The sequence below is a fragment of the Pseudophryne corroboree genome, chromosome 3, assembly GCF_028390025.1.
Source record: "Pseudophryne corroboree isolate aPseCor3 chromosome 3, aPseCor3.hap2, whole genome shotgun sequence".
Taxonomy (NCBI): Eukaryota; Metazoa; Chordata; class Amphibia; order Anura; family Myobatrachidae; genus Pseudophryne; species Pseudophryne corroboree.
In genome coordinates, this window is record NC_086446.1 from 440,156,152 (window position 1) to 440,182,320 (window position 26,169).

The 26,169-nt window shown below is 47.2% G+C and overlaps 38 non-coding genes across 38 annotated transcripts; 16 read left to right on the forward strand and 22 right to left on the reverse strand.

Annotated features, from left to right (window-relative positions):
• Positions 1-397: 397 nt before the first annotated feature.
• On the reverse strand, positions 398-468 carry TRNAG-GCC (transfer RNA glycine (anticodon GCC)). The gene has a single exon. It is a non-coding gene; the product is annotated as a tRNA-Gly (tRNA).
• Positions 469-575: 107 nt separating this feature from the next.
• Positions 576-648, forward strand: TRNAK-CUU (transfer RNA lysine (anticodon CUU)). The gene has a single exon. It is a non-coding gene; the product is annotated as a tRNA-Lys (tRNA).
• A 1,016-nt stretch (positions 649-1,664) lies between these two features.
• On the forward strand, positions 1,665-1,737 carry TRNAK-CUU (transfer RNA lysine (anticodon CUU)). Its single transcript has one exon. It is a non-coding gene; the product is annotated as a tRNA-Lys (tRNA).
• Positions 1,738-2,778: 1,041 nt separating this feature from the next.
• Positions 2,779-2,851, forward strand: TRNAK-CUU (transfer RNA lysine (anticodon CUU)). The gene has a single exon. It is a non-coding gene; the product is annotated as a tRNA-Lys (tRNA).
• Positions 2,852-3,712: 861 nt separating this feature from the next.
• On the reverse strand, positions 3,713-3,785 carry TRNAS-GCU (transfer RNA serine (anticodon GCU)). The gene has a single exon. It is a non-coding gene; the product is annotated as a tRNA-Ser (tRNA).
• Positions 3,786-3,892: 107 nt separating this feature from the next.
• On the forward strand, positions 3,893-3,965 carry TRNAK-CUU (transfer RNA lysine (anticodon CUU)). The gene has a single exon. It is a non-coding gene; the product is annotated as a tRNA-Lys (tRNA).
• A 1,230-nt stretch (positions 3,966-5,195) lies between these two features.
• Positions 5,196-5,268, reverse strand: TRNAC-GCA (transfer RNA cysteine (anticodon GCA)). Its single transcript has one exon. It is a non-coding gene; the product is annotated as a tRNA-Cys (tRNA).
• A 301-nt stretch (positions 5,269-5,569) lies between these two features.
• Positions 5,570-5,640, reverse strand: TRNAG-GCC (transfer RNA glycine (anticodon GCC)). The gene has a single exon. It is a non-coding gene; the product is annotated as a tRNA-Gly (tRNA).
• Positions 5,641-5,747: 107 nt separating this feature from the next.
• Positions 5,748-5,820, forward strand: TRNAK-CUU (transfer RNA lysine (anticodon CUU)). The gene has a single exon. It is a non-coding gene; the product is annotated as a tRNA-Lys (tRNA).
• Positions 5,821-7,230: 1,410 nt separating this feature from the next.
• Positions 7,231-7,303, forward strand: TRNAK-CUU (transfer RNA lysine (anticodon CUU)). The gene has a single exon. It is a non-coding gene; the product is annotated as a tRNA-Lys (tRNA).
• Positions 7,304-8,341: 1,038 nt separating this feature from the next.
• Positions 8,342-8,414, forward strand: TRNAK-CUU (transfer RNA lysine (anticodon CUU)). Its single transcript has one exon. It is a non-coding gene; the product is annotated as a tRNA-Lys (tRNA).
• An 861-nt stretch (positions 8,415-9,275) lies between these two features.
• Positions 9,276-9,346, reverse strand: TRNAG-ACC (transfer RNA glycine (anticodon ACC)). Its single transcript has one exon. It is a non-coding gene; the product is annotated as a tRNA-Gly (tRNA).
• A 299-nt stretch (positions 9,347-9,645) lies between these two features.
• On the reverse strand, positions 9,646-9,716 carry TRNAG-GCC (transfer RNA glycine (anticodon GCC)). The gene has a single exon. It is a non-coding gene; the product is annotated as a tRNA-Gly (tRNA).
• A 107-nt stretch (positions 9,717-9,823) lies between these two features.
• Positions 9,824-9,896, forward strand: TRNAK-CUU (transfer RNA lysine (anticodon CUU)). Its single transcript has one exon. It is a non-coding gene; the product is annotated as a tRNA-Lys (tRNA).
• Positions 9,897-11,500: 1,604 nt separating this feature from the next.
• Positions 11,501-11,571, reverse strand: TRNAG-ACC (transfer RNA glycine (anticodon ACC)). Its single transcript has one exon. It is a non-coding gene; the product is annotated as a tRNA-Gly (tRNA).
• A 299-nt stretch (positions 11,572-11,870) lies between these two features.
• TRNAG-GCC (transfer RNA glycine (anticodon GCC)) lies at positions 11,871-11,941 on the reverse strand. The gene has a single exon. It is a non-coding gene; the product is annotated as a tRNA-Gly (tRNA).
• A 107-nt stretch (positions 11,942-12,048) lies between these two features.
• TRNAK-CUU (transfer RNA lysine (anticodon CUU)) lies at positions 12,049-12,121 on the forward strand. Its single transcript has one exon. It is a non-coding gene; the product is annotated as a tRNA-Lys (tRNA).
• Positions 12,122-12,983: 862 nt separating this feature from the next.
• Positions 12,984-13,054, reverse strand: TRNAG-ACC (transfer RNA glycine (anticodon ACC)). Its single transcript has one exon. It is a non-coding gene; the product is annotated as a tRNA-Gly (tRNA).
• A 299-nt stretch (positions 13,055-13,353) lies between these two features.
• On the reverse strand, positions 13,354-13,424 carry TRNAG-GCC (transfer RNA glycine (anticodon GCC)). The gene has a single exon. It is a non-coding gene; the product is annotated as a tRNA-Gly (tRNA).
• Positions 13,425-13,531: 107 nt separating this feature from the next.
• On the forward strand, positions 13,532-13,604 carry TRNAK-CUU (transfer RNA lysine (anticodon CUU)). The gene has a single exon. It is a non-coding gene; the product is annotated as a tRNA-Lys (tRNA).
• Positions 13,605-14,465: 861 nt separating this feature from the next.
• Positions 14,466-14,536, reverse strand: TRNAG-GCC (transfer RNA glycine (anticodon GCC)). Its single transcript has one exon. It is a non-coding gene; the product is annotated as a tRNA-Gly (tRNA).
• A 670-nt stretch (positions 14,537-15,206) lies between these two features.
• On the reverse strand, positions 15,207-15,277 carry TRNAG-GCC (transfer RNA glycine (anticodon GCC)). The gene has a single exon. It is a non-coding gene; the product is annotated as a tRNA-Gly (tRNA).
• Positions 15,278-16,313: 1,036 nt separating this feature from the next.
• On the reverse strand, positions 16,314-16,384 carry TRNAG-ACC (transfer RNA glycine (anticodon ACC)). The gene has a single exon. It is a non-coding gene; the product is annotated as a tRNA-Gly (tRNA).
• Positions 16,385-16,683: 299 nt separating this feature from the next.
• On the reverse strand, positions 16,684-16,754 carry TRNAG-GCC (transfer RNA glycine (anticodon GCC)). The gene has a single exon. It is a non-coding gene; the product is annotated as a tRNA-Gly (tRNA).
• A 107-nt stretch (positions 16,755-16,861) lies between these two features.
• TRNAK-CUU (transfer RNA lysine (anticodon CUU)) lies at positions 16,862-16,934 on the forward strand. The gene has a single exon. It is a non-coding gene; the product is annotated as a tRNA-Lys (tRNA).
• A 1,974-nt stretch (positions 16,935-18,908) lies between these two features.
• TRNAG-ACC (transfer RNA glycine (anticodon ACC)) lies at positions 18,909-18,979 on the reverse strand. Its single transcript has one exon. It is a non-coding gene; the product is annotated as a tRNA-Gly (tRNA).
• A 1,041-nt stretch (positions 18,980-20,020) lies between these two features.
• TRNAG-GCC (transfer RNA glycine (anticodon GCC)) lies at positions 20,021-20,091 on the reverse strand. The gene has a single exon. It is a non-coding gene; the product is annotated as a tRNA-Gly (tRNA).
• A 1,042-nt stretch (positions 20,092-21,133) lies between these two features.
• TRNAG-ACC (transfer RNA glycine (anticodon ACC)) lies at positions 21,134-21,204 on the reverse strand. Its single transcript has one exon. It is a non-coding gene; the product is annotated as a tRNA-Gly (tRNA).
• Positions 21,205-21,503: 299 nt separating this feature from the next.
• Positions 21,504-21,574, reverse strand: TRNAG-GCC (transfer RNA glycine (anticodon GCC)). Its single transcript has one exon. It is a non-coding gene; the product is annotated as a tRNA-Gly (tRNA).
• A 107-nt stretch (positions 21,575-21,681) lies between these two features.
• TRNAK-CUU (transfer RNA lysine (anticodon CUU)) lies at positions 21,682-21,754 on the forward strand. The gene has a single exon. It is a non-coding gene; the product is annotated as a tRNA-Lys (tRNA).
• An 861-nt stretch (positions 21,755-22,615) lies between these two features.
• On the reverse strand, positions 22,616-22,686 carry TRNAG-GCC (transfer RNA glycine (anticodon GCC)). Its single transcript has one exon. It is a non-coding gene; the product is annotated as a tRNA-Gly (tRNA).
• A 107-nt stretch (positions 22,687-22,793) lies between these two features.
• Positions 22,794-22,866, forward strand: TRNAK-CUU (transfer RNA lysine (anticodon CUU)). Its single transcript has one exon. It is a non-coding gene; the product is annotated as a tRNA-Lys (tRNA).
• A 119-nt stretch (positions 22,867-22,985) lies between these two features.
• TRNAG-GCC (transfer RNA glycine (anticodon GCC)) lies at positions 22,986-23,056 on the reverse strand. Its single transcript has one exon. It is a non-coding gene; the product is annotated as a tRNA-Gly (tRNA).
• Positions 23,057-23,163: 107 nt separating this feature from the next.
• Positions 23,164-23,236, forward strand: TRNAK-CUU (transfer RNA lysine (anticodon CUU)). Its single transcript has one exon. It is a non-coding gene; the product is annotated as a tRNA-Lys (tRNA).
• A 121-nt stretch (positions 23,237-23,357) lies between these two features.
• TRNAG-GCC (transfer RNA glycine (anticodon GCC)) lies at positions 23,358-23,428 on the reverse strand. Its single transcript has one exon. It is a non-coding gene; the product is annotated as a tRNA-Gly (tRNA).
• A 107-nt stretch (positions 23,429-23,535) lies between these two features.
• TRNAK-CUU (transfer RNA lysine (anticodon CUU)) lies at positions 23,536-23,608 on the forward strand. The gene has a single exon. It is a non-coding gene; the product is annotated as a tRNA-Lys (tRNA).
• Positions 23,609-24,647: 1,039 nt separating this feature from the next.
• TRNAK-CUU (transfer RNA lysine (anticodon CUU)) lies at positions 24,648-24,720 on the forward strand. Its single transcript has one exon. It is a non-coding gene; the product is annotated as a tRNA-Lys (tRNA).
• Positions 24,721-24,841: 121 nt separating this feature from the next.
• On the reverse strand, positions 24,842-24,912 carry TRNAG-GCC (transfer RNA glycine (anticodon GCC)). Its single transcript has one exon. It is a non-coding gene; the product is annotated as a tRNA-Gly (tRNA).
• Between the last annotated feature and the right edge of the window lie 1,257 nt (positions 24,913-26,169).

Consider the following 26,169-nt stretch of genomic DNA (forward strand, 5'->3'; position numbering starts at 1 on the left):
CTGCCCTATCAGCAAAAACTCAGGAATGTATTGACCGGGAATTGAACCCGGCCTCCCACGTGGCCGGCTAGATTTCTACTACTGAACCACCAATGATCCACAGATGCTTAATTTTAGACTTACTCATGTACTTTAGTGTACAAAACAAAGCAGGAGAGTCAGGATGCCTTGCCTTGCCATCACTACAACCCCTCAGTTACCAAGCATTGCTAACTCATTCGGTAAAGCATGAGGCTCTTAATCTTAGGGTCGTGGGTTCGAGCCCCACATTGGGCGGATGTTTTTTTTCTTTTCCTGTACCATTGTATGTGGAACACTGTCAACTTGCACCACCACAGCGCAAATGGCTGTCCTCACTTTCACAAAATGCACTGCCATATCAGCAAAAACTCAGGACTGCATTGGCCGGGAATCGAACCCAGGCCTCCCGCGTGGCAGGCAAGAATTCTACCACTGAACCACCAATGCTCCATAGATACTTAATTTTACACTTACTCGTGTACTTTAGTGTATAAAACAAAGCAGGAGTGTCAGGATGCCTTGCCTTGCCATCACCTCCATACATTCTCAACCAAGCCTGGCTAGCTCAGTCGGTAGAACATGAGACTCTTAATCTCAGGGTCGTGGGTTCGAGCCCCACGTCGGGCAGATGTTTTTTATTTTCCTGTACCATTGTATGTGGAACACTGTATACTTGCACCACAACAGCGCAAATGGCTGTCCTCACTTTCACAAAATACACTGCCATATCAGGAAAAACTCAAGACTGCATTGGCCGGGAATCGATTCCGGGCCTCACGCATGGCAGGCGAGAATTCTACCACTGAACCACCAATGCTCCACAGATGCCTTATTTTACACTTACTCATGTACTTTAGTGTATAAAACAAAGCAGGAGTGTCAGGATGCCTTGCCTTGCCATCACCTCCAAGCCTATGTAATCAAGCCCGACTAGCACAGTCGCTAGAGCATAAGACTATTAATCTTAGGGTCATGTATTTGAGCTCCATGTTGGGCAGTTGTTTTTTTCTCTTCCTGTACCATTGTATGTGGAACAGTGTATACTTGCATCACCACAGCGAAAATGGCTGTCCTCACTTTCACAAAATGCACTGCCTTATCAGCAAAAACTCAGGAATGTATTGACCGGGAATTGAACCCGGCCTCCCACGTGGCCGGCTAGATTTCTACCACTGAACCACCAATGATCCACAGATGCTTAATTTTAGACTTACTCATGTACTTTAGTGTACAAAACAAAGCAGGAGAGTCAGGATGCCTTGCCTTGCCATCACCACAACTCCTCGGTTACCAAGCATTGCTAACTCAGTCGGTAAAGCATGAGACTCTTAATCTCAGGGTCGTGGGTTCGAGCCCCACATTGGGCGGCTGTTTTTTTTCTTTTCCTGTACCATTGTATGTGGAACACTGTCAACTTGCACCACCACAGCGCAAATGGCTGTCCTCACTTTCACAAAATGCACTGCCATATCAGCAAAAACTCAGGCCTCCCGCGTGGAAGGCGAGAATTCTACCACTGAACCACCAATGCTCCACAGGTACTTAATTTTACACTTACTCGTGTACTTTAGTGTATGAAACAAAGCAGGAGTGTCAGGATGCCTTGCCTTGCCTTGCCATCACCTCCATGCATTCGCAACCAAGCCTGGCTAGCTCAGTCGGTAGAGCATGAGACTCTTAATCTCAGGGTCGTGGGTTCGAGCCCCACATTGGGTGGATGTTTTTTTTCTTTTCCTGTACCATTGTATGTGGAACACTGTATACTTGCACCACCACAGCGCAAATGGCTGTCCTCACTTTCACAAAATACACTGCCATATCAGCAAAAACTCAGGACTGCATTGGCTGGGAATCGATTCCGGGCCTAACGCGAGGTAGGCGAGAATTCTACCACTGAACCACCAATGCTCCACAGATGCCTAATTATACACTTACTCATGTACTTTAGTGTATAAATCAAAGCATAAGTGTCAGGATGCCTTGCCTTGCCATCACCTCCAAGCCTACGTAACCAAGCCCGACTAGCACAGTCGCTAGAGCATAAGACTATTAATCTTAGGGTCATGTATTTGAGCTCCATGTTGGGCAGTTGTTTTTTTCTCTTCCTGTACCATTGTATGTGGAACAGTGTATACTTGCATCACCACAGCGCAAATGGCTGTCCTCACTTTCACAAAATGCACTGCTCTATCAGCAAAAACTCAGGAATGTATTGACCGGGAATTGAACCCGGCCTCCCACGTGGCCGGCTAGATTTCTACCACTGAACCACCAATGATCCACAGATGCTTAATTTTAGACTTACTCATGTACTTTAGTGTACAAAACAAAGCAGGAGAGTCAGGATGCCTTGCCTTGCCATCACCACAATTCCTCGGTTACTAAGCATTGCTAACTCAGTCGGTAAAGCATGAGACTCTTAATCTCAGGGTCGTGGGTTCGAGCCCCACATTGGGCAGATGTTTTTTTTCTTTTCCTGTACCATTGTATGTGGAACACTGTCAACTTGCACCACCACAGCGCAAATGGCTGTCCTCACTTTCACAAAATACACTGCCATATCAGCAAAAACTCAGGACTGCATTGGCCGGAAATCGAACCCGGGCCTCCCGAGTGGCAGGCTAGAATTCTACCACTGAACCACCAATGCTCCACAGATACATAATTTTACACTTACTCGTGTACTTTAGTGTATGAAACAAAGCAGGAGTGTCAGGATGCCTTGCCTTGCCATCACCTCCATACATTCTCAACCAAGCCTGGCTAGCTCAGTCGGTAGAGCATGAGACTCTTAATCTCAGGGTCGTGGGTTCGAGCCCCACGTTGGGCGGATGTTTTTTCTTTTCCTGTACCATTGTATGTGGAACACTGTATACTTGCACCACAACAGCGCAAATGGCTGTCCTCACTTTCACAAAATACACTGCCATATCAGCAAAAACTCAAGATTGCATTGGCCGGGAATCGATTCAGGGCCTCACGCGTGGCAGGCGAGAATTCTACCACTGAACCACCAATGCTCCACAGATGCCTAATTTTACACTTACTCATGTACTTTAGTGTATAAAACAAAGCAGGAGTGTCAGGATGCCTTGCCTTGCCATCACCTCCAAGCCTACGTAACCAAGCCCAACTAGCACAGTCGCTAGAGCATAAGACTATTAATCTTAGGGTCATGTATTTGAGCTCCATGTTGGGCAGTTGTTTTTTTCTCTTCCTGTACCATTGTATGTGGAACAGTGTATACTTGCATCACCACAGCGCAAATGGCTGTCCTCACTTTCACAAAATGCACTGCCCTATCAGCAAAAACTCAGGAATGTATTGACCGGGAATTGAACCCGGCCTCCCACGTGGCCGGCTAGATTTCTACCACTGAACCACCAATGATCCACAGATGCTTAATTTTAGACTTACTCATGTACTTTAGTGTACAAAACAAAGCAGGAGAGTCAGGATGCCTTGTCTTGCCATCACCACAACGCCTCGGTTACCAAGCATTGCTAACTCAGTCAGTAAAGCATGAGACTCTTAATCTCAGGGCTGTGGGTTCGAGCCCCACATTGGGCGTATGTTTTTTTTCTTTTCCTGTACCATTGTATGTGGAACACTGTCAACTTGAACCACCACAGCGCAAATGGCTGTCCTCACTTTCACAAAATGCACTGCCATATCAGCAAAAACTCAGAACTGCATTGGCCGGGAATTGAACCCATGCCCCCCCCGCATAGCAAGCGAGAACTCTACCACTGAACCACCAATGCTCCACAGATACTTAATTTTACACTTACTCATGTACTTTAGTGTATGAAATAAAGCAGGAGTGTGAGGATGCCTTGCCTTGCCATCACCTCCATACATTCTCAACCAAGCCTGGCTAGCTCAGTCGGTAGAGCATGAGACTCTTAATCTCAGGGTCGTGGGTTCGAGCCCCACGTTGGGTGGATGTTTTTTCTTTTCCTGTACCATTGTATGTGGAACACTGTCAACTTGCACCACCACAGCGCAAATGGCTGTACTCACTTTCACAAAATACACTGCCATATCAGCAAAAGCTCAGGACTGCATTGGCCGGGAATGAAACCCGGGCCTCCGCGTGGCAGGAGAGAATTCTACCACTGAATCACCAATGCTCCACAGATACTTAATTTTACACTTACTCGTGTACTTTAGTGAATAATACAAAGCAGGAGTGTCAGGATGCCTTGCCTTGCCATCACCTCCATGCATTCTCAACCAAGCCCGGCTAGCTCCATCGGTAGAACATGAGACTCTTAATCTCAGGGTCGTGGGTTCGAGCCCCACGTTGGGTGGATGTTTTTTCTTTTCCTGTACCATTGTATGTGGAACACTGTCAACTTGCACCACCACAGCGCAAATGGCTGTCCTCACTTTCACAAAATACACTGCCATATCAGCAAAAACTCAGGACTGCATTGGCCGGGAATCGATTCCAAGCCTCACGCGTGGCAGGCGAGAATTCTACCACTGAACCACCAATGCTCCACAGATGCCTAATTTTACACTTACTCATGTACTTTAGTGTATAAAACAAAGCAGGAGTGTCAGGATGCCTTGCCTTGCCATCACCTCCAAGCCTACGTAACCAAGCCCGACTAGCACAGTCGCTAGAGCATAAGACTATTAATCTTAGGGTCATGTATTTGAGCTCCATGTTGGGCAGTTGTTTTTTTCTCTTCCTGTACCATTGTATGTGGAACAGTGTATACTTGCATCACCACAGCGCAAATGGCTGTCCTCACTTTCACAAAATGCACTGCCCTATCAGCAAAAACTCAGGAATGTATTGAACGGGAATTGAACCCGGCCTCCCATGTGGCCGGCTAGATTTCTACCACTGAACCACCAATGATCCACAGATGCTTAATTTTAGACTTACTCATGTACTTTAGTGTACAAAACAAAGCAGGAGAGTCAGGATGCCTTGCCTTGCCATCACCACAACTCCTCAGTTACCAAGCATTGCTAACTCAGTCGGTAAAGCATGAGACTCTTAATCTCAGGGTCGTGGGTTCGAGCCCCACATTAGGCGGATGTTTTTTTTCTTTTCCTGTACCATTGTATGTGGAACACTGTCAACTTGCACCACCACAGCGCAAATGGCTGTCCTCACTTTCACAAAATGCACTGCCATATCAGCAAAAACTCAGGACTGCATTGGCCGGGAATCGAACCCAGGCCCCCCCCGCGTTGCAAGCGAGAACTCTACCACTGAACCACCAATGCTCCACAGATGCTTAATTTTACACTTACTCGTGTACTTTAGTGTATGAAACAAAGCAGGAGTGTCAGGATGCCTTGCCTTGCCATCACCTCCATACATTCTCACCCAAGCCTGGCTAGCTCTGTCGGTAGACCATGAGACTCTTAATCTCAGGGTCGTCGGTTCGAGCCCCACATTGGGCGGATGTTTTTTTTCTTTTCCTGTACCATTGTCTGTGGAACACTGTCAACTTGCACCACCACAGCGCAAATGGCTGTCCTCACTTTCACAAAATGCACTGCCATATCAGCAAAAGCTAAGGACTGCATTGGCCGGGAATCGAACCCAGGACTCCCGCGTGGCAGGCGACAATTCTACCACTGAACCACCAATGCTCCACAGATGCTTAATTTTACACTTACTCGTGTACTTTAGTGAATGAAACAAAGCAGGAGTGTCAGGATGCCTTGCCTTGCCATCACCTCCATGCATTCTCGACCAAGCCCGGCTAGCTCCATCGGTAGAGCATGAGACTCTTAATCTCAGGGTCGTGGGTTCGAGCCCCACGTTGGGTGGCTGTTTTTTCTTTTGTTGTACCATTGTATGTGGAACACTGTCAACTTGCACCACCACAGCGCAAATGGCTGTCCTCACTTTCACAAAATACACTGCCATATCAGCAAAAACTCAGGACTGCATTGGCCGGGAATCGATTCCGGGCCTCACGCGTGGCAGGCGAGAATTCTACCACTAAACCACCAATGCTCCACAGATGCCTAATTTTACACTTACTCATGTACTTTAGTGTATAAAACAAAGCAGGAGTGTCAGGATGCCTTGCCTTGCCATCACCTCCAAGCCTACGTAACCAAGCCCGACTAGCACAGTCGCTAGAGCATAAGACTATTAATCTTAGGGTCATGTATTTGAGCTCCATGTTGGGCAGTTGTTTTTTTCTCTTCCTGTACCATTGTATGTGGAACAGTGTATGCTTGCATCACCACAGCGCAAATGGCTGTCCTCACTTTCACAAAATGCACTGCCCTATCAGCAAAAACTCAGGAATGTATTGACCGGGAATTGAACCCGGCCTCCCACGTGGCCGGCTAGATTTCTACCACTGAACCACCAATGATCCACAGATGCTTAATTTTAGACTTACTCATGTACTTTAGTGCACAAAACAAAGCAGGAGAGTCAGGATGCCTTGCCTTGCCATCACCACAACTCCTCGGTTACCAAGCATTGCTAACTTAGTCGGTAAAGCATGAGACTCTTAATCTCAGGGTCGTGGGTTCGAGCCCCACATTGGGCGGATGTTTTTTTTCTTTTCCTGTACCATTGTATGTGGAACACTGTATACTTGCACCACCACAGCGCAAATGGCTGTCCTCACTCTCACAAAATGCACTGCCCTATCAGCAAAAACTCAGGAATGTATTGACCGGGAATTGAACCCGGCCTCCCACGTGGCCGGCTAGATTTCTACCACTGAACCATCAATGATCCACAGATGCTTAATTTTAGACTTACTCATGTACTTTAGTGTACAAAACAAAGCAGGAGAGTCAGGATGCCTTGCCTTGCCATCACCACAACTCCTCGGTTACCAAGCATTGCTAACTCAGTCGGTAAAGCATGAGACTCTTAATCTCAGGGTCGTGGGTTCGAGCCCCACATTGGGCGGATGTTTTTTTTCTTTTCCTGTACCATTGTATGTGGAACACTGTCAACTTGCACCACCACAGCGCCAATGGCTGTCCTCACTTTCACAAAATGCACTGCCATATCAGCAAAAACTCAGGACTGCATTGGCCGGGAATCGAACCAAGGCCTCCCACGTGGCAGGCGAGAATTCTACCACTGAGCCACCAATGCTCCACAGATACTTAATTATACACTTACTCGTGTACTTTAGTGTATTAAACAAAGCAGGAATGTCAGGATGCCTTGCCTTGCCATCACCTCCAAACATGTTCAACCAAGCCTGGCTAGCTCAGTCAGTAGAGCATGAGACTCTTAATCTCAGGGTCGTGGGTTCGAGCCCCACGTTGGGCGGATGTTTTTTGTTTTCCTGTACCATTGTATGTGGAACACTGTATACTTGCACCACCACAGCGCAAATGGCTGTCCTCACTTTCACAAAATACACTGCCATATCAGCAAAAACTCAGGACTGCATTGGCCGGGAATCGATTCCGGGCCTCACGCGTGGCAGGCGAGAATTCTACCACTGAACCACCAATGCTCCACAGATGCCTAATTTTACACTTACTCATATACCTTAGTGTATAAAACAAAGCAGGAGTGTCAGGATGCCTTGCCTTGCCATCACCTCCAAGCCTACGTAACCAAGCCCGACTAGCACAGTCGCTAGAGCATAAGACTATTAATCTTAGGGTCATGTATTTGAGCTCCATGTTGGGCAGTTGTTTTTTTCTCTTCCTGTACCATTGTATGTGGAACAGTGTATACTTGCATCACCACAGCGCAAATGGCTGTCCTCACTTTCACAAAATGCACTTCCCTATCAGCAAAAACTCAGGAATGTATTGACCGGGAATTGAACCCGGCCTCCCACGTGGCCGGCTAGATTTCTACCACTGAACCACCAATGATCCACAGATGCTTAATTTTAGACTTACTCATGTACTTTAGTGTACAAAACAAAGCAGGAGAGTCTGGATGCCTTGCCTTGCCATCACCACAACTCCTCGGTTACCAAGCATTGCTAACTCAGTCGGTAAAGCATGAGACTCTTAATCTCAGGGTCGTGGGTTCGAACCCCACATTGGGCGGATGTTTTTTTCTTTTCCTGTACCATTGTATGTGGAACACTGTCAACTTGCACCACCACAGCGCAAATGGCTGTCCTCACTTTCACAAAATGCACTGCCATATCAGCAAAAGCTCAGGACTGCATTGGCCGGGAATCGAACCCAGGCCTCATGCATGGCAGGCGATAATTCTACCACTGAACCACCAATGCTCCACAGATACTTAGTTTTACACTTACTCATGTACTTTAGTGTATGAAACAAAGCAGGAGTGTCAGGATGCCTTGCCTTGCCATCACCTCCATGCATTCTCAACCAATCCCGGCTAGCTCAGTTGGTAGAGCATGAGACTCTTAATCTCAGGGTCGTGGGTTCGAGCCTCACGTTGGGCGGATGTTTTTTCTTTTCCTGTACCATTGTATGTGGAACACTGTATACTTGCACCACCACAGCGCAAATGGCTGTCCTCACTTTCACAAAATACACTGCCATATCAGCAAAAACTCAGGACTGCATTGGCCGGGAATCGATTCCGGGCCTCACGCGTGGCAGGCGAGAATTCTACCACTGAACCACCAATGCTCCACAGATGCCTAATTTTACACTTACTCATGTACTTTAGTGTATAAAACAAAGCAGGAGTATCAGGATGCCTTGCCTTGCCATCACCTCCAAGCCTACGTAACCAAGCCCGACTAGCACAGTCGCTAGAGCATAAGACTATTAATCTTAGGGTCATGTATTTGAGCTCCATGTTGGGCAGTTGTTTTTTTCTCTTCCTGTACCATTGTATGTGGAACAGTGAATACTTGCATCACCACAGCGCAAATGGCTGTCCTCACTTTCACAAAATGCACTTCCCTATCAGCAAAAACTCAGGAATGTATTGACCGGGAATTGAACCCGGCCTCCCACGTGGCCGGCTAGATTTCTACCACTGAACCACCGATGATCCACAGATGCTTAATTTTAGACTTACTCATGTACTTTAGTGTACAAAACAAAGCAGGAGAGTCAGGATGCCTTGCCTTGCCATCACCACAACTCCTCAGTTACCAAGCATTGCTAACTCAGTCGGTAAAGCATGAGACTCTTAATCTCAGGTTCGTGGGTTCGAGCCCCACATCGGGCGGATGTTTTTTTTCTTTTCCTGTACCATTGTATGTGGAACACTGTCAACTTGCACCACCACAGCGCAAATGGCTGTCCTCACTTTCACAAAAGGCATTGCCATATCAGCAAAAACTCAAGACTGCATTGGCCGGGAATCGAACCCGGGCCTCCCGCGTGGTAGGCGAGAATTCTACCACTGAACCACCAATGCTCCACAAATACTTAATTTTACACTTACTCGTGTACTTTAGTGTATGAAACAAAGCAGGAGTGTCAGGATGCCTTGCCTTGCCATCACCTCCATACATTCTCAACCAAGCCTGGCTAGCTCAGTCGGTAGAGCATGAGTCTCTTAATCTCAGGTTCGTGGGTTAGAACCCCACATTGGACGGATGTTTTTTCTTTTCCTGTACCATTGTATGTGGAACACTGTATACTTGCACCACCACAGCGCAAATGGCTGTCCTCACTTTCACAAAATGCACTGCCATATCAGCAAAAGCTCAGGACTGCATTGGCCGGGAATCGAACCCGGGCCTCCCGCGTGGCAGGCGAGAATTCTACCACTGAACCACCAATGCTCCACAGATACTTAATTTTACACTTACTCGTGTACTTTAGTGTATGAAACAAAGCAGGAGTGTCAGGATGCCTTGCCTTGCCATCACCTCCATGCATTATCAACCGAGCCCGGCTAGCTCAGTCGGTAGAGCATGAGACTCTTAATCTCAGGGTCGTGGGTTCGAGCCCCACGTTGGGCGGATGTTTTTTCTTTTCCTGTACCATTGTATGTGGAACACTGTATACTTGCACCACCACAGCGCAAATGGTTGTCATCACTTTCACAAAATACACTGCCATATCAGCAAAAACTCAGGACTGCATTGGCCGGGAATCGATTCCGGGCCTCACGCGTGGCAGGCGAGAATTCTACCACTGAACCACCAATGCTCCACAGATGCCTAATTTTACACTTACTCATGTACTTTAGTGTATAAAACAAAGCAGGAGTGTCAGGATGCCTTTCCTTGCCATCACCTCCAAGCCTACGTAACCAAGCCCGACTAGCACAGTCGCTAGAGCATAAGACTATTAATCTTAGGGTCATGTATTTGAGCTCCATGTTGGGCAGTTGTTTTTTTCTCTTCCTGTACCATTGTATGTGGAACAGTGTATACTTGCATCACCACAGCGCAAATGGCTGTCCTCACTTTCACAAAATGCACTGCCCTATCAGCAAAAACTCAGGAATGTATTGACCGGGAATTGAACCCGGCCTCCCACGTGGCCGGCTAGATTTCTCCCACTGAACCACCAATGATCCACAGATGCTTAATTTTAGACTTACTCATGTACTTTAGTGTACAAAACAAAGCAGGAGAGTCAGGATGCCTTGCCTTGCCATCACCACAACGCCTCGGTTACCAAGCATTGCTAACTCAGTCGGTAAAGCATGAGACTCTTAATCTCAGGGTTGTGGGTTCGAGCCCCACATTGGGCGGATGTTTTTTTTCTTTTCCTGTACCATTGTATGTGGAACACTGTCAACTTGCACCACCACAGCGCAAATGGCTGTCCTCACTTTCACAAAATGCACTGCCATATCAGCAAAAACTCAGGACTGCATTGGCCAGTAATCGAACCCGGGCCTCCCACGTGGCAGGCGAGAATTCTACCACTGAACCACCAATGCTCCACAGATACTTAATTTTACACTTACTCGTGTACTTTAGTGTATGAAACAAAGCAGGAGTGTCAGGATGCCTTGCCTTGCCATCACCTCTAAACATGCTCAACCAAGCCTGGCTAGCTCAGTCGGTAGAGCATGAGACTCTTAATTTCAGGGTTGTGGGCTCGAGCCCCACGTTGGGCGGATGTTTTTTCTTTTCCTGTACCATTGTATGTGGAACACTGTATACTTGCACCACCACAGCGCAAATGGTTGTCCTCACTTTCACAAAATACACTGCCATATCAGCAAAAACTCAGGACTGCATTGGCCGGGAATCGGTTCCGGGCCTCACGCGTGGCAGGCGAGAATTCTACCACTGAACCACCAATGCTCCACAGATGCCTAATTTTACACTTACTCATGTACTTTAGTGTATAAAACAAAGCAGGAGTGTCAGGATGCCTTGCCTTGCCATCACCACAACTCCTCGGTTACCAAGCATTGCTAACTCAGTCGGTAAAGCATGAGACTCTTAATCTCAGGGTCGTGGGTTCGAGCCCCACATTGGGCGGATGTTTTTTTTTCTTTTCCTGTACCATTGTATGTGGAACACTGTCAACTTGCACCACCACAGCGCAAATGGCTGTCCTCACTTTCACAAAATGCACTGTCATATCAGCAAAAACTCAAGACTGCATTGGCCGGGAATCGAACCCGGGCCTCCCACGTGGTAGGCGAGAATTCTACAACTGAACCACCAATGCTCCACAGATACTTAGTTTTACACTTACTCGTGTACTTTAGTGTATGAAACAAAGCAGGAGTGTCAGGATGCCTTGCCTTGCCATCACCTCCATACATTCTCAATCAAGCCTGGCTAGCTCAGTCGGTAGAGCATGAGTCTCTTAATCTCAGGTTCGTGGGTTAGAACCCCACGTTGGGCGGATGTTTTTTCTTTTCCTGTACCATTGTATGTGGAACACTGTATACTTGCACCACCACAGCGCAAATGGCTGTCCTCACTTTCACAAAATGCACTGCCATATCAGCAAAAGCTCAGGACTGCATTAGCCGGGAATCGAACCCGGGCCTCCCGCGTGGCAGGCGAGAATTCTACCACTGAACCACCAATGCTCCACAGATACTTAATTTTACACTTACTCGTGTACTTTAGTGTATGAAACAAAGCAGGAGTGTCAGGATGCCTTGCCTTGCCATCACCTCCATGCATTCTCATCCAAGCCCGGCTAGCTCAGTCGGGAGAGCATGAGACTCTTAATCTCAGGGTCGTGGGTTCGAGCCCCACGTTGGGCGGATGTTTTTTCTTTTCCTGTACCATTGTATGTGGAACACTGTATACTTGCACCACCACAGCGCAAATGGCTGTCATCACTTTCACAAAATACACTGCCATATCAGCAAAAACTCAGGACTGCATTGGCCGGGAATCGATTCCGGGCCTCACGCGTGGCAGGCGAGAATTCTACCACTGAACCACCAATGCTCCACAGATGCCTAATTTTACACTTACTCATGTACTTTAGTGTATAAAACAAAGCAGGAGTGTCAGGATGCCTTGCCTTGCCATCACCTCCAAGCCTACGTAACCAAGCCCGACTAGCACAGTCGCTAGAGCATAAGACTATTAATCTTAGGGTCATGTATTTGAGCTCCATGTTGGGCAGTTGTTTTTTTCTCTTCCTGTACCATTGTATGTGGAACAGTGTATACTTGCATCACCACAGCGCAAATGGCTGTCCTCACTTTCACAAAATGCACTGCTCTATCAGCAAAAACTCAGGAATGTATTGACCGGGAATTGAACCCGGCCTCCCACGTGGCCGGCTAGATTTCTACCACTGAACCACCAATGATCCACAGATGCTTAATTTTAGACTTACTCATGTACTTTAGTGTACAAAACAAAGCAGGAGAGTCAGGATGCCTTGCCTTGCCATCACCACAACTCCTCGGTTACCAAGCATTGCTAACTCAGTCGGTAAAGCATGAGACTCTTAATCTCAGGGTCGTGGGTTCGAGCCCCACATTGGGCGGATGTTTTTTTTTCTTTTCCTGTACCATTGTATGTGGAACACTGTCAACTTGCACCACCACAGCGCAAATGGCTGTCCTCACTTTCACAAAATGCACTGCCATATCAGCAAAAACTCAAGACTGCATTGGCCGGGAATCGAACCCGGGCCTCCCGCGTGGTAGGCGAGAATTCTACAACTGAACCACCAATGCTCCACAGATACTTAGTTTTACACTTACTCGTGTACTTTAGTGTATGAAACAAAGCAGGAGTGTCAGGATGCCTTGCCTTGCCATCACCTCCATACATTCTCAATCAAGCCTGGCTAGCTCAGTCGGTAGAGCATGAGTCTCTTAATCTCAGGTTCGTGGGTTAGAACCCCACGTTGGGCGGATGTTTTTTCTTTTCCTGTACCATTGTATGTGGAACACTGTATATTTGCACCACCACAGCGCAAATGGCTGTCCTCACTTTCACAAAATGCACTGCCATATCAGCAAAAGCTCAGGACTGCATTGGCCGGGAATCGAACCCGGGCCTCCCGCGTGGCAGGCGAGAATTCTACCACTGAACCACCAATGCTCCACAGATACTTAATTTTACACTTACTCGTGTACTTTAGTGTATGAAACAAAGCAGGAGTGTCAGGATGCCTTGCCTTGCCATCACCTCCATGCATTCTCAACCAAGCCCGGCTAGCTCAGTCGGTAGAGCATGAGACTCTTAATCTCAGGGTTGTGGGTTCGAGCCCCACGTTGGGCGGATGTTTTTTCTTTTCCTGTACCATTGTATGTGGAACACTGTATACTTGCACCACCACAGCACAAATGGCTGTCATCACTTTCACAAAATAGACTGCCATATCAGCAAAAACTCAGGACTGCATTGGCCGGGAATCGATTCCGGGCCTCACGCGTGGCAGGCGAGAATTCTACCACTGAACCACCAATGCTCCACAGATGCCTAATTTTACACTTACTCATGTACTTTAGTGTATAAAACAAAGCAGGAGTGTCAGGATGCCTTGCCTTGCCATCACCTCCAAGCCTACGTAACCAAGCCCGACTAGCACAGTCGCTAGAGCATAAGACTATTAATCTTAGGGTCATGTATTTGAGCTCCATGTTGGGCAGTTGTTTTTTTCTCTTCCTGTACCATTGTATGTGGAACAGTGTATACTTGCATCACCACAGCGCAAATGGCTGTCCTCACTTTCACAAAATGCACTGCTCTATCAGCAAAAACTCAGGAATGTATTGACCGGGAATTGAACCCGGCCTCCCACGTGGCCGGCTAGATTTCTACCACTGAACCACCAATGATCCACAGATGCTTAATTTTAGACTTACTCATGTACTTTAGTGTACAAAACAAAGCAGGAGAGTCAGGATGCCTTGCCTTGCCATCACCACAACTCCTCGGTTACCAAGCATTGCTAACTCAGTCGGTAAAGTATGAGACTCTTAATCTCAGGGTCGTGGGTTCGAGCCCCACATTGGGCGGATGTTTTTTTTCTTTTCCTGTACCATTGTATGTGGAACACTGTCAACTTGCACCACCACAGCGCAAATGGCTGTCCTCACTTTCACAAAATGCACTGCCATATCAGCAAAAGCTCAAGACTGCATTGGCCGGGAATCGAACCCTGGACTCCCGCGTGGCAGGCGAGAATTCTACCACTGAACCACCAATGCTCCACAGATGCTTAATTTTACACTTACTCGTTTACTTTAGTGAATGAAACAAAGCAGGAGTGTCAGGATGCCTTTCCTTGCCATCACCTCCAAGCCTACGTAACCAAGCCCGACTAGCACAGTCGCTAGAGCATAAGACTATTAATCTTAGGGTCATGTATTTGAGCTCCATGTTCGGCAGTTGTTTTTTTCTCTTCCTGTACCATTGTATGTGGAACAGTGTATACTTGCATCACCACAGCGCAAATGGCTGTCCTCACTTTCACAAAATGCACTGCCCTATCAGCAAAAACTCAGGAATGTATTGACCGGGAATTGAACCCGGCCTCCCACGTGGCCGGCTAGATTTCTACCACTGAACCACCAATGATCCACAGATGCTTAATTTTAGACTTACTCATGTACTTTAGTGTACAAAACAAAGCAGGAGAGTCAGGATGCCTTGCCTTGCCATCACCACAACTCCTCGGTTACCAAGCATTGCTAACTCAGTCGGTAAAGCATGAGACTCTTAATCTCAGGGTCGTGGGTTTGAACCCAACATTGGGCGGATGTTTTTTTCTTTTCCTGTACCATTGTATGTGGAACACTGTCAACTTGCACCACCACAGCGCAAATGGCTGTCCTCACTTTCACAAAATGCACTGCCATATCAGCAAAAGCTCAGGACTGCATTGGCCGGGAATCGAACCCAGGCCTCCTGCATGGCAGGCGAGAATTCTACCACTGAACCACCAATGCTCCACAGATACTTAGTTTTACACTTACTCGTGTACTTTAGTGTATGAAACAAAGCAGGAGTGTCAGGATGCCTTGCCTTGCCATCACCTCCATGCATTGTCAACCAATCCCGGCTAGCTCAGTTGGTAGAGCATGAGACTCTTAATCTCAGGGTCGTGGGTTCAAGCCTCACGTTGGGTGGATGTTTTTTCTTTTCCTGTACCATTGTATGTGGAACACTGTATACTTGCACCACCACAGCGCAAAAGGCTGTCCTCACTTTCACAAAATACACTGCCATATCAGCAAAAACTCAGGACTGCATTGGCCGGGAATCGATTCCGGGCCTCACGCGTGGCAGGCGAGAATTCTACCACTGAACCACCAATGCTCCACAGATGCCTAATTTTACACTTACTCATGTACTTTAGTGTATAAAACAAAGCAGGAGTATCAGGATGCCTTGCCATCACCTCCAAGCCTACGTAACCAAGCCCGACTAGCACAGTCGCTAGAGCATAAGACTATTAATCTTAGGGTCATGTATTTGAGCTCCATGTTGGGCAGTTGTTTTTTTCTCTTCCTGTACCATTGTATGTGGAACAGTGTATACTTGCATCACTACAGCGCAAATGGCTGTCCTCACTTTCACAAAATGCACTGCCCTATCAGCAAAAACTCAGGAATGTATTGACCGGGAATTGAACCCGGCCTCCCACGTGGCCGGCTAGATTTTTACCACTGAACCACCGATGATCCACAGATGCTTAATTTTAGACTTACTCATGTACTTTAGTGTACAAAACAAAGCAGGAGAGTCAGGATGCCTTGCCTTGCCATCACCACAACTCCTCAGTTACCAAGCATTGCTAACTCAGTCGGTAAAGCATGAGACTCTTAATCTCAGGTTCGTGGGTTCGAGCCCCACATCGGGCGGATGTTTTTTTTCTTTTCCTGTACCATTGTATGTGGAACACTGTCAACTTGCACCACCACAGCGCAAATGGCTGTCCTCACTTTCACAAAAGGCATTGCCATATCAGCAACAACTCAAGACTGCATTGGCCGGGAATAGAACCCGGGCCTCCCGCGTGGTAGGCGAGAATTCTACCACTGAACCACCAATGCTCCACAGATACTTAATTTTACACTTACTCGTGTAGTTTAGTGTATGAAACAAAGCAGGAGTGTCAGGATGCCTTGCCTTGCCATCACCTCCATACATTCTCAACCAAGCCTGGCTAGCTCAGTCGGTAGAGCATGAGTCTCTTAATCTCAGGTTCGTGTGTTAGAACCCCACATTGGACGGATGTTTTTTCTTTTCCTGTACCATTGTATGTGGAACACTGTATACTTGCACCACCACAGCGCAAATGGCTGTCCTCACTTTCACAAAATGCACTGCCATATCAGCAAAAGCTCAGGACTGCATTGGCCGGGAATCGAACCCAGGCCTCCCGCGTGGCAGGCGAGAATTCTACCACTGAACCACCAATGCTCCACAGATACTTAATTTTACACTTACTCGTGTACTTTAGTGTATGAAACAAAGCAGGAGTGTCAGGATGCCTTGCCTTGCCATCACCTCCATGCATTATCAACCGAGCCCGGCTAGCTCAGTCGGTAGAGCATGAGACTCTTAATCTCAGGGTCGTGGGTTCGAGCCCCACGTTGGGCGGATGTTTTTTTCTTTTCCTGTACCATTGTATGTGGAACACTGTATACTTGCACCACCACAGCGCAAATGGTTGTCATCACTTTCACAAAATACACTGCCATATCAGCAAAAACTCAGGACTGCATTGGCCGGGAATCGATTCCGGGCCTCACGCGTGGCAGGCGAGAATTCTACCACTGAACCACCAATGCTCCACAGATGCCTAATTTTACACTTACTCATGTACTTTAGTGTATAAAACAAAGCAGGAGTGTCAGGATGCCTTTCCTTGCCATCACCTCCAAGCCTACGTTACCAAGCCCGACTAGCACAGTCGCTAGAGCATAAGACTATTAATCTTAGGGTCATGTATTTGAGCTCCATGTTGGGCAGTTGTTTTTTTCTCTTCCTGTACCATTGTATGTGGAACAGTGTATACTTGCATCACCACAGCGCAAATGGCTGTCCTCACTTTCACAAAATGCACTGCCCTATCACCAAAAACTCAGGAATGTATTGACCAGGAATTGAACCCGGCCTCCCACGTGGCCGGCTAGATTTCTCCCACTGAACCACCAATGATCCACAGATGCTTAATTTTAGACTTACTCATGTACTTTAGTGTACAAAACAAAGCAGGAGAGTCAGGATGCCTTGCCTTGCCATCACCACAACGCCTCGGTTACCAAGCATTGCTAACTCAGTCGGTAAAGCATGAGACTCTTAATCTCAGGGTCGTGGGTTCGAGCCCCACATTGGGCGGATGTTTTTTTTCTTTTCCTGTACCATTGTATGTGGAACACTGTCAACTTGCACCACCACAGCGCAAATGGCTGTCCTCACTTTCACAAAATGCACTGCCATATCAGCAAAAACTCAGGACTGCATTGGCCAGTAATCGAACCCGGGCCTCCCACGTGGCAGGCGAGAATTCTACCACTGAACCACCAATGCTCCACAGATACTTAATTTTACACTTACTCGTGTACTTTAGTGTATGAAACAAAGCAGGAGTGTCAGGATGCCTTGCCTTGCCATCACCTCTAAACATGCTCAACCAAGCCTGGCTAGCTCAGTCGGTAGAGCATGAGACTCTTAATTTCAGGGTTGTGGGCTCGAGCCCCACGTTGGGCGGATGTTTTTTCTTTTCCTGTACCATTGTATGTGGAACACTGTATACTTGCACCACCACAGCGCAAATGGTTGTCCTCACTTTCACAAAATACACTGCCATATCAGCAAAAACTCAGGACTGCATTGGCCGGGAATCGATTCCGGGCCTCACGCGTGGCAGGCGAGAATTCTACCACTGAACCACCAATGCTCCACAGATGCCTAATTTTACACTTACTCATGTACTTTAGTGTATAAAACAAAGCAGGAGTGTCAGGATGCCTTGCCTTGCCATCACCTCCAAGCCTACATAACCAAGCCCGACTAGCACAGTCGCTAGAGCATAAGACTATTAATCTTAGGGTCATGTATTTGAGCTCCATGTTGGGCAGTTGTTTTTTTCTCTTCCTGTACCATTGTATGTGGAACAGTGTATACTTGCATCACCACAGCGCAAATGGCTGTCCTCACTTTCACAAAATGCACTGCCTTATCAGCAAAAACTCAGGAATGTATTGACCGGGAATTGAACCCGGCCTCCCACGTGGCCGGCTAGATTTCTACCACTGAACCTCCGATGATCCACAGATGCTTAATTTTAGACTTACTCATGTACTTTAGTGTACATAACAAAGCAGGAGAGTCAGGATGCCTTGCCTTGCCATCACCACAACTCCTCGGTTACCAAGCATTGCTAACTCAGTCGGTAAAGCATGAGACTCTTAATCTCAGGGTCGTGGGTTCGAGCCCCACATTGGGCGGATGTTTTTTTTCTTTTCCTGTACCATTGTATGTGGAACACTGTCAACTTGCACCACCACAGCGCAAATGGCTGTCCTCACTTTCACAAAATGCACTGCCATATCAGCAAAAACTCAAGACTGCATTGGCCGGGAATCGAACCCGGGCCTCCCGCGTGGTAGGCGAGAATTCTACAACTGAACCACCAATGCTCCACAGATACTTAGTTTTACACTTACTCGTGTACTTTAGTGTATGAAACAAAGCAGGAGTGTCAGGATGCCTTGCCTTGCCATCACCTCCATACATTCTCAATCAAGCCAGGCTAGCTCAGTCGGTAGAGCATGAGTCTCTTAATCTCAGGTTCGTGGGTTAGAACCCCACGTTGGGCGGATGTTTTTTCTTTTCCTGTACCATTGTATGTGGAACACTGTATACTTGCACCACCACAGCGCAAATGGCTGTCATCACTTTCACAAAATACACTGCCATATCAGCAAAAACTCAGGACTGCATTGGCCGGGAATCGATTCCGGGCCTCACGCGTGGCAGGCGAGAATTCTACCACTGAACCACCAATGCTCCACAGATGCCTAATTTTACACTTACTCATGTACTTTAGTGTATAAAACAAAGCAGGAGTGTCAGGATGCCTTGCCTTGCCATCACCTCCAAGCCTACGTAACCAAGCCCGACTAGCACAGTCGCTAGAGCATAAAACTATTAATCTTAGGGTCATGTATTTGAGCTCCATGTTCGGCAGTTGTTTTTTTCTCTTCCTGTACCATTGTATGTGGAACAGTGTATACTTGCATCACCATAGCGCAAATGGCTGTCCTCACTTTCACAAAATGCACTGCCCTATCAGCAAAAACTCAGGAATGTATTGACCGGGAATTGAACCCGGCCTCCCACGTGGCCGGCTAGATTTCTCCCACTGAACCACCAATGATCCACAGATGCTTAATTTTAGACTTACTCATGTACTTTAGTGTACAAAACAAAGCAGGAGAGTCAGGATGCCTTGCCTTGCCATCACCACAACTCCTCGGTTACCAAGCATTGCTAACTCAGTCGGTAAAGCATGAGACTCTTAATCTCAGGGTCGTGGGTTCGAGCCCCACATTGGGCGGATGTTTTTTTTCTTTTCCTGTACCATTGTATGTGGAATACTGTCAACTTGCACCACCACAGCGCAAATGGCTGTCCTCTCTTTCACAAAATGCACTGCCATATCAGCAAAAACTCAGGACTGCATTGGCCAGGAATCGAACCCGGGCCTCCCACGTGGCAGGCGAGAATTCTACCACTGAACCACCAATGCTCCACAGATACTTAATTTTACACTTACTTGTGTACTTTAGTGTATGAAACAAAGCAGGAGTGTCAGGATGCCTTGCCTTGCCATCACCTCTAAACATGCTCAACCAAGCCTGGCTAGCTCAGTCGGTAGAGCATGAGACTCTTAATTTCAGGGTTGTTGGTTTGAGCCCCACGTTGGGCGGATGTTTTTTCTTTTCCTGTACCATTGTATGTGGAACACTGTATACTTGCACCACCACAGCGCAAATGGTTGTCCTCACTTTCACAAAATACACTGCCATATCAGCAAAAACTCAGGACTGCATTGGCCGGGAATCGATTCCGGGCCTCACGCGTGGCAGGCGAGAATTCTACCACTGAACCACCAATGCTCCACAGATGCCTAATTTTACACTTACTCATGTACTTTAGTGTATAAAACAAAGCAGGAGTATCAGGATGCCTTGCCTTGCCATCACCTCCAAGCCTACATAACCAAGCCCGAGTAGCACAGTCGCTAGAGCATAAGACTATTAATCTTAGGGTCATGTATTTGAGCTCCATGTTGGGCAGTTGTTTTTTTCTCTTCCTGTACCATTGTATGTGGAACAGTGTATACTTGCATCACCACAGCGCAAATGGCTGTCCTCACTTTCACAAAATGCACTGCCTTATCAGCAAAAACTCAGGAATGTATTGACCGGGAATTGAACCCGGCCTCCCACGTGGCCGGCTAGATTTCTACCACTGAACCACCGATGATCCACAGATGCTTAATTTTAGACTTACTCATGTACTTTAGTGTACATAACAAAGCAGGAGAATCAGGATGCCTTGCCTTGCCATCACCACAACTCCTCGGTTACCAAACATTGCTAACTCAGTCGGTAAAGCATGAGACTCTTAATCTCAGAGTCGTGGGTTCGAGCCCTACATTGGGCGGATGTTTTTTTTTCTTTTCCTGTACCATTGTATGTGGAACACTGTCAACTTGCACCACCACAGCGCAAATGGCTGTCCTCACTTTCATTAAATGCACTGCCATATCAGCAAAAACTCAAGACTGCATTGGCCGGGAATCGAACCCGGGCCTCCCGCGTGGTAGGCGAGAATTCTACAACTGAACCACCAATGCTCCACAGATACTTAATTTTACACTTACTCGTGTACTTTAGTGTATGAAACAAAGCAGGAGTGTCAGGATGCCTTGACTTGCCATCACCTCCATACATTCTCAATCAAGCCTGGCTAGCTCAGTCGGTAGAGCATGAGTCTCTTAATCTCAGGTTCGTGGGTTAGAACCCCACGTTGGGCGGATGTTTTTTCTTTTCCTGTACCATTGTATGTGGAACACTGTATACTTGCACCACCACAGCGCAAATGGCTGTCCTCACTTTCACAAAATGCACTGCCATATCAGCAAAAGCTCAGGACTGCATTGGCCGGGAATCGAACCCGGGCCTCCCGCGTGGCAGGCGAGAATTCTACCACTGAACCACCAATGCTCCACAGATACTTAATTTTACACTTACTCGTGTACTTTAGTGTATGAAACAAAGCAGGAGTGTCAGGATGCCTTGCCTTGCCATCACCTCCATGCATTCTCAACCAAGCCCAGCTAGCTCAGTCGGTAGAGCATGAGACTCTTAATCTCAGGGTCGTGGGTTCGAGCCCCACGTTAGGCGGATGTTTTTTCTTTTCCTGTACCATTGTATGTGGAACACTGTATACTTGCACCACCACAGCGCAAATGGCTGTCATCACTTTCACAAAATACACTGCCATATCAGCAAAAACTCAGGACTGCATTGGCCGGGAATCGATTCCGGGCCTCACGCGTGGCAGGCGAGATTTCTACCACTGAACCACCAATGCTCCACAGATGCCTAATTTTACACTTACTCATGTACTTTAGTGTATAAAACAAAGCAGGAGTGTCAGGATGCCTTGCCTTGCCATCACCTCGAAGCCTACGTAACCAAGCCCGACTAGCACAGTCGCTAGAGCATAAGACTATTAATCTTAGGGTCATGTATTTGAGCTCCATGTTGGGCAGTTGTTTTTTTCTCTTCCTGTACCATTGTATGTGGAACAGTGTATACTTGCATCACCACAGCGCAAATGGCTGTCCTCACTTTCACAAAATGCACTGCTCTATCAGCAAAAACTCAGGAATATATTGACCGGGAATTGAACCCGGCCTCCCACGTGGCCGGCTAGTTTTCTACCACTGAACCACCAATGATCCACAGATGCTTAATTTTAGACTTACTCATGTACTTTAGTGTACAAAACAAAGCAGGAGAGTCAGGATGCCTTGCCTTGCCATCACCACAACTCCTCGGTTACCAAGCATTGCTAACTCAGTCAGTAAAGCATGAGACTCTTAATCTCATGGTCGTGGGTTCGAGCCCCACATTGGGCGGATGTTTTTTTTCTTTTCCTGTACCATTGTATGTGGAACACTGTCAACTTGCACCACCACAGCGCAAATGGCTGTCCTCACTTTCACAAAATGCACTGCCATATCAGCAAAAACTCAGGACTGCATTGGCCAGGAATCGAACCCGGGCCTCCCACGTGGCAGGCGAGAATTCTACCACTGAACCACCAATGCTCCACAGATACTTAATTTTACACTTACTCGTGTACTTTAGTGTATGAAACAAAGCAGGAGTGTCAGGATGCCTTGCCTTGCCATCACCTCTAAACATGCTCAACCAAGCCTTGCTAGCTCAGTCGGTAGAGCATGAGACTCTTAATTTCAGGGTCGTGGGTTCGAGCCCCACGTTGGGCGGATGTTTTTTCTTTTCCTGTACCATTGTATGTGGAACACTGTCAACTTGCACCACCACAGCGCAAATGGCTGTCCTCACTTTCACAAAACGCACTGCCATATCAGCAAAAACTCAGGACTGCATTGGCCGGGAATCGAACCCGGGCCTCCCACGTGGCAGGCGAGAATTCTACCACTGAACCACCAATGCTCCACAGATACTTAATTTTACACTTACTCGTGTACTTTAGTGTATGAAACAAAGCAGGAGTGTCAGGATGCCTTGCCTTGCCATCACCTCTAAACATGCTCAACCAAGCCTGGCTAGCTCAGTCGGTAAAGCATGAGACTCTTAATCTCAGGGTCGTGGGTTCGAGCCCCACTTTGGGCAGATGTTTTTTTTCTTTTCCTGTACCATAGTATGTGGAACACTGTCAACTTGCACCACCACAGCGCAAATGGCTGTCCTCACTTTCACAAAATGCAATGCCATATCAGCAAAAGCTCAGGACTGCATTGGCCGGGAATCGAACCCGGGCCTCCCGCATGGCAGGCGAGAATTCTACCACTGAACCACCAATGCTCCACAAATACTTAGTTTTACACTTACTCGTGTACTTCAGTGTATGAAACAAAGCTGGAGTGTCTGGATGCCTTGCCTTGCCATCACCTCCATGCATTCTCAACCAAGCCCGGCTAGCTCAGTCGGTAAAGCATGAGACTCTTAATCTCAGGGTCGTGGGTTCGAGCCCTACGTTGGGCGAATGCTTTTTCTTTTCCTGTACCATTGTATGTGGAACACTGTATACTTGCACCACCACAGCGCAAATGGCTGTCCTCACTTTCACAAAATACACTGCCATATCAGCAAAAACTCAGGACTGCATTGGCCGGGAATCGATTCCGGGCCTCACGCGTGGCAGGCGAGAATTCTACCACTGAACCACCAATGCTCCACAGATGCCTAATTTTACACTTACTCATGTACTTTAGTGTATAAAACAAAGCAGGAGTGTCAGGATGCCTTGCCTTGCCATCACCTCCAAGCCTACGTAACCAAGCCAGACTAGCACAGTCGCTAGAGCATAAGACTATTAATCTTAGGGTCATGTATTTGAGCTCCATGTTGGGCAGTTGTTTTTTTCTCTTCCTGTACCATTGTATGTGGAACAGTGTATACTTGCATCACCACAGCGCAAATGGCTGTCCTCACTTTCACAAAATGCACTGCCCTATCAGCAAAAACTCAGGAATGTATTGACCGGGAATTGAACCCGGCCTCCCACGTGGCCGGCTAGATTTCTACCACTGAACCACCAATGATCCACAGATGCTTAATTTTAGACTTACTCATGTACTTTAGTGTACAAAACAAAGCAGGAGAGTCAGGATGCCTTGCCTTGCCATCACCACAACTCCTCGGTTACCAGGCATTGCTAACTCAGTCGGTAAAGCATGAGACTCTTAATCTCAGGGTCGTGGGTTCGAGCCCCACATCGGGCGGATGTTTTTTTTCTTTTCCTGTACCATTGTATGTGGAACACTGTCAACTTGCACCACCACAGCGCAAATGGCTGTCCTCACTTTCACAAAATGCACTGCCATATCAGCAAAAACTCAGGACTGCATTGGCCGGGAATCAAACCCGGGCCTCCCTCGTGGCAGGCGAGAATTCTACCACTGAACCGCCAATGCTCCACAGATACTTAACTTTACACTTACTCGTGTACTTTAGTGTATGAAACAAAGCAGGAGTGTCAGGATGCCTTGCCTTGCCATCACCTCCATACATTCTCAACCAAGCCTGGCTAGCTCAGTTGGTAGAGCATGAGACTCTTAATCTCAGGGTCGTGGGTTCGAGCCCCACATTGGGCGGATGTTTTTTTTCTTTTCCTGTACCATTGTATGTGGAACACTGTCAACTTGCACCACCACAGCGCAAATGGCTGTCCTCACTTTCACAAAATGCACTGCCATATCAGCAAAAACTCAGGACTGCATTGGCCGGGAATCGAACACGGGCCTCACGCGTGGCAGGCGAGAATTCTACCACTGAACCACCAATGCTCCACAGATGCCTAATTTAACACTTACTCATGTACTTTAGTGTATAAAACAAAGCAGGAGTGTCAGGATGCCTTGCCTTGCCATCACCTCCAAGCCTACGTAACCAAGCCCGACTAGCACAGTCGCTAGAGCATAAGACTATTAATCTTAGGGTCATGTATTTGAGCTCCATGTTGGCCAGTTGTTTTTTTCTCTTCCTGTACCATTGTATGTGGAACAGTGTATACTTGCATCACCACAGCGCAAATGGCTGTCCTCACTTTCACAAAATGCACTGCCCTATCAGCAAAAACTCAGGAATGTATTGACCGGGAATTGAACCCGGCCTCCCACGTGGCCGGCTAGATTTCTACCACTGAACCACCAATTATCCACAGATGCTTAATTTTAGACTTACTCATGTACTTTAGTGTACAAAACAAAGCAGGAGAGTCAGGATGCCTTGCCTTGCCATCACCACAACTCCTCGGTTACCAAGCATTGCTAACTCAGTCGGTAAAGCATGAGACTCTTAATCTCAGGGTCGTGGGTTCGAGCCCCACATTGGGCGGATGTTTTTTTTCTTTTCCTGTACCATTGTATGTGGAACACTGTCAACTTGCACCACCACAGCGCAAATGGCTGTCCTCACTTTCACAAAATACACTGCCATATCAGCAAAAACTCAAGACTGCATTGGCCGGGAATCGATTCCGGGCCTCACGCGTGGCAGGCGAGAATTCTACCACTGAACCAACAATGCTCCACAGATGCCTTATTTTACACTTACTCATGTACTTTAGTGTATAAAACAAAGCAGGAGTGTCAGGATGCCTTGCCTTGCCATCACCTCCAAGCCTACGTAATCAAGCCCGACTAGCACAGTCGCTAGAGCATAAGACTATTAATCTTAGGGTCATGTATTTGAGCTCCATGTTGGGCAGTTGTTTTTTTCTCTTCCTGTACCATTGTATGTGGAACAGTGTATACTTGCATCACCACAGCGCAAATGGCTGTCCTCACTTTCACAAAATGCACTGCCCTATCAGCAAAAACTCAGGAATGTATTGACCGGGAATTGAACCCGGCCTCCCACGTGGCCGGCTAGATTTCTACCACTGAACCACCAATGATCCACAGATGCTTAATTTTAGACTTACTCATGTACTTTAGTGTACAAAACAAAGCAGGAGAGTCAGGATGCCTTGCCTTGCCATCACCACAACTCCTCGGTTACCAGGCATTGCTAACTCAGTCGGTAAAGCATGAGACTCTTAA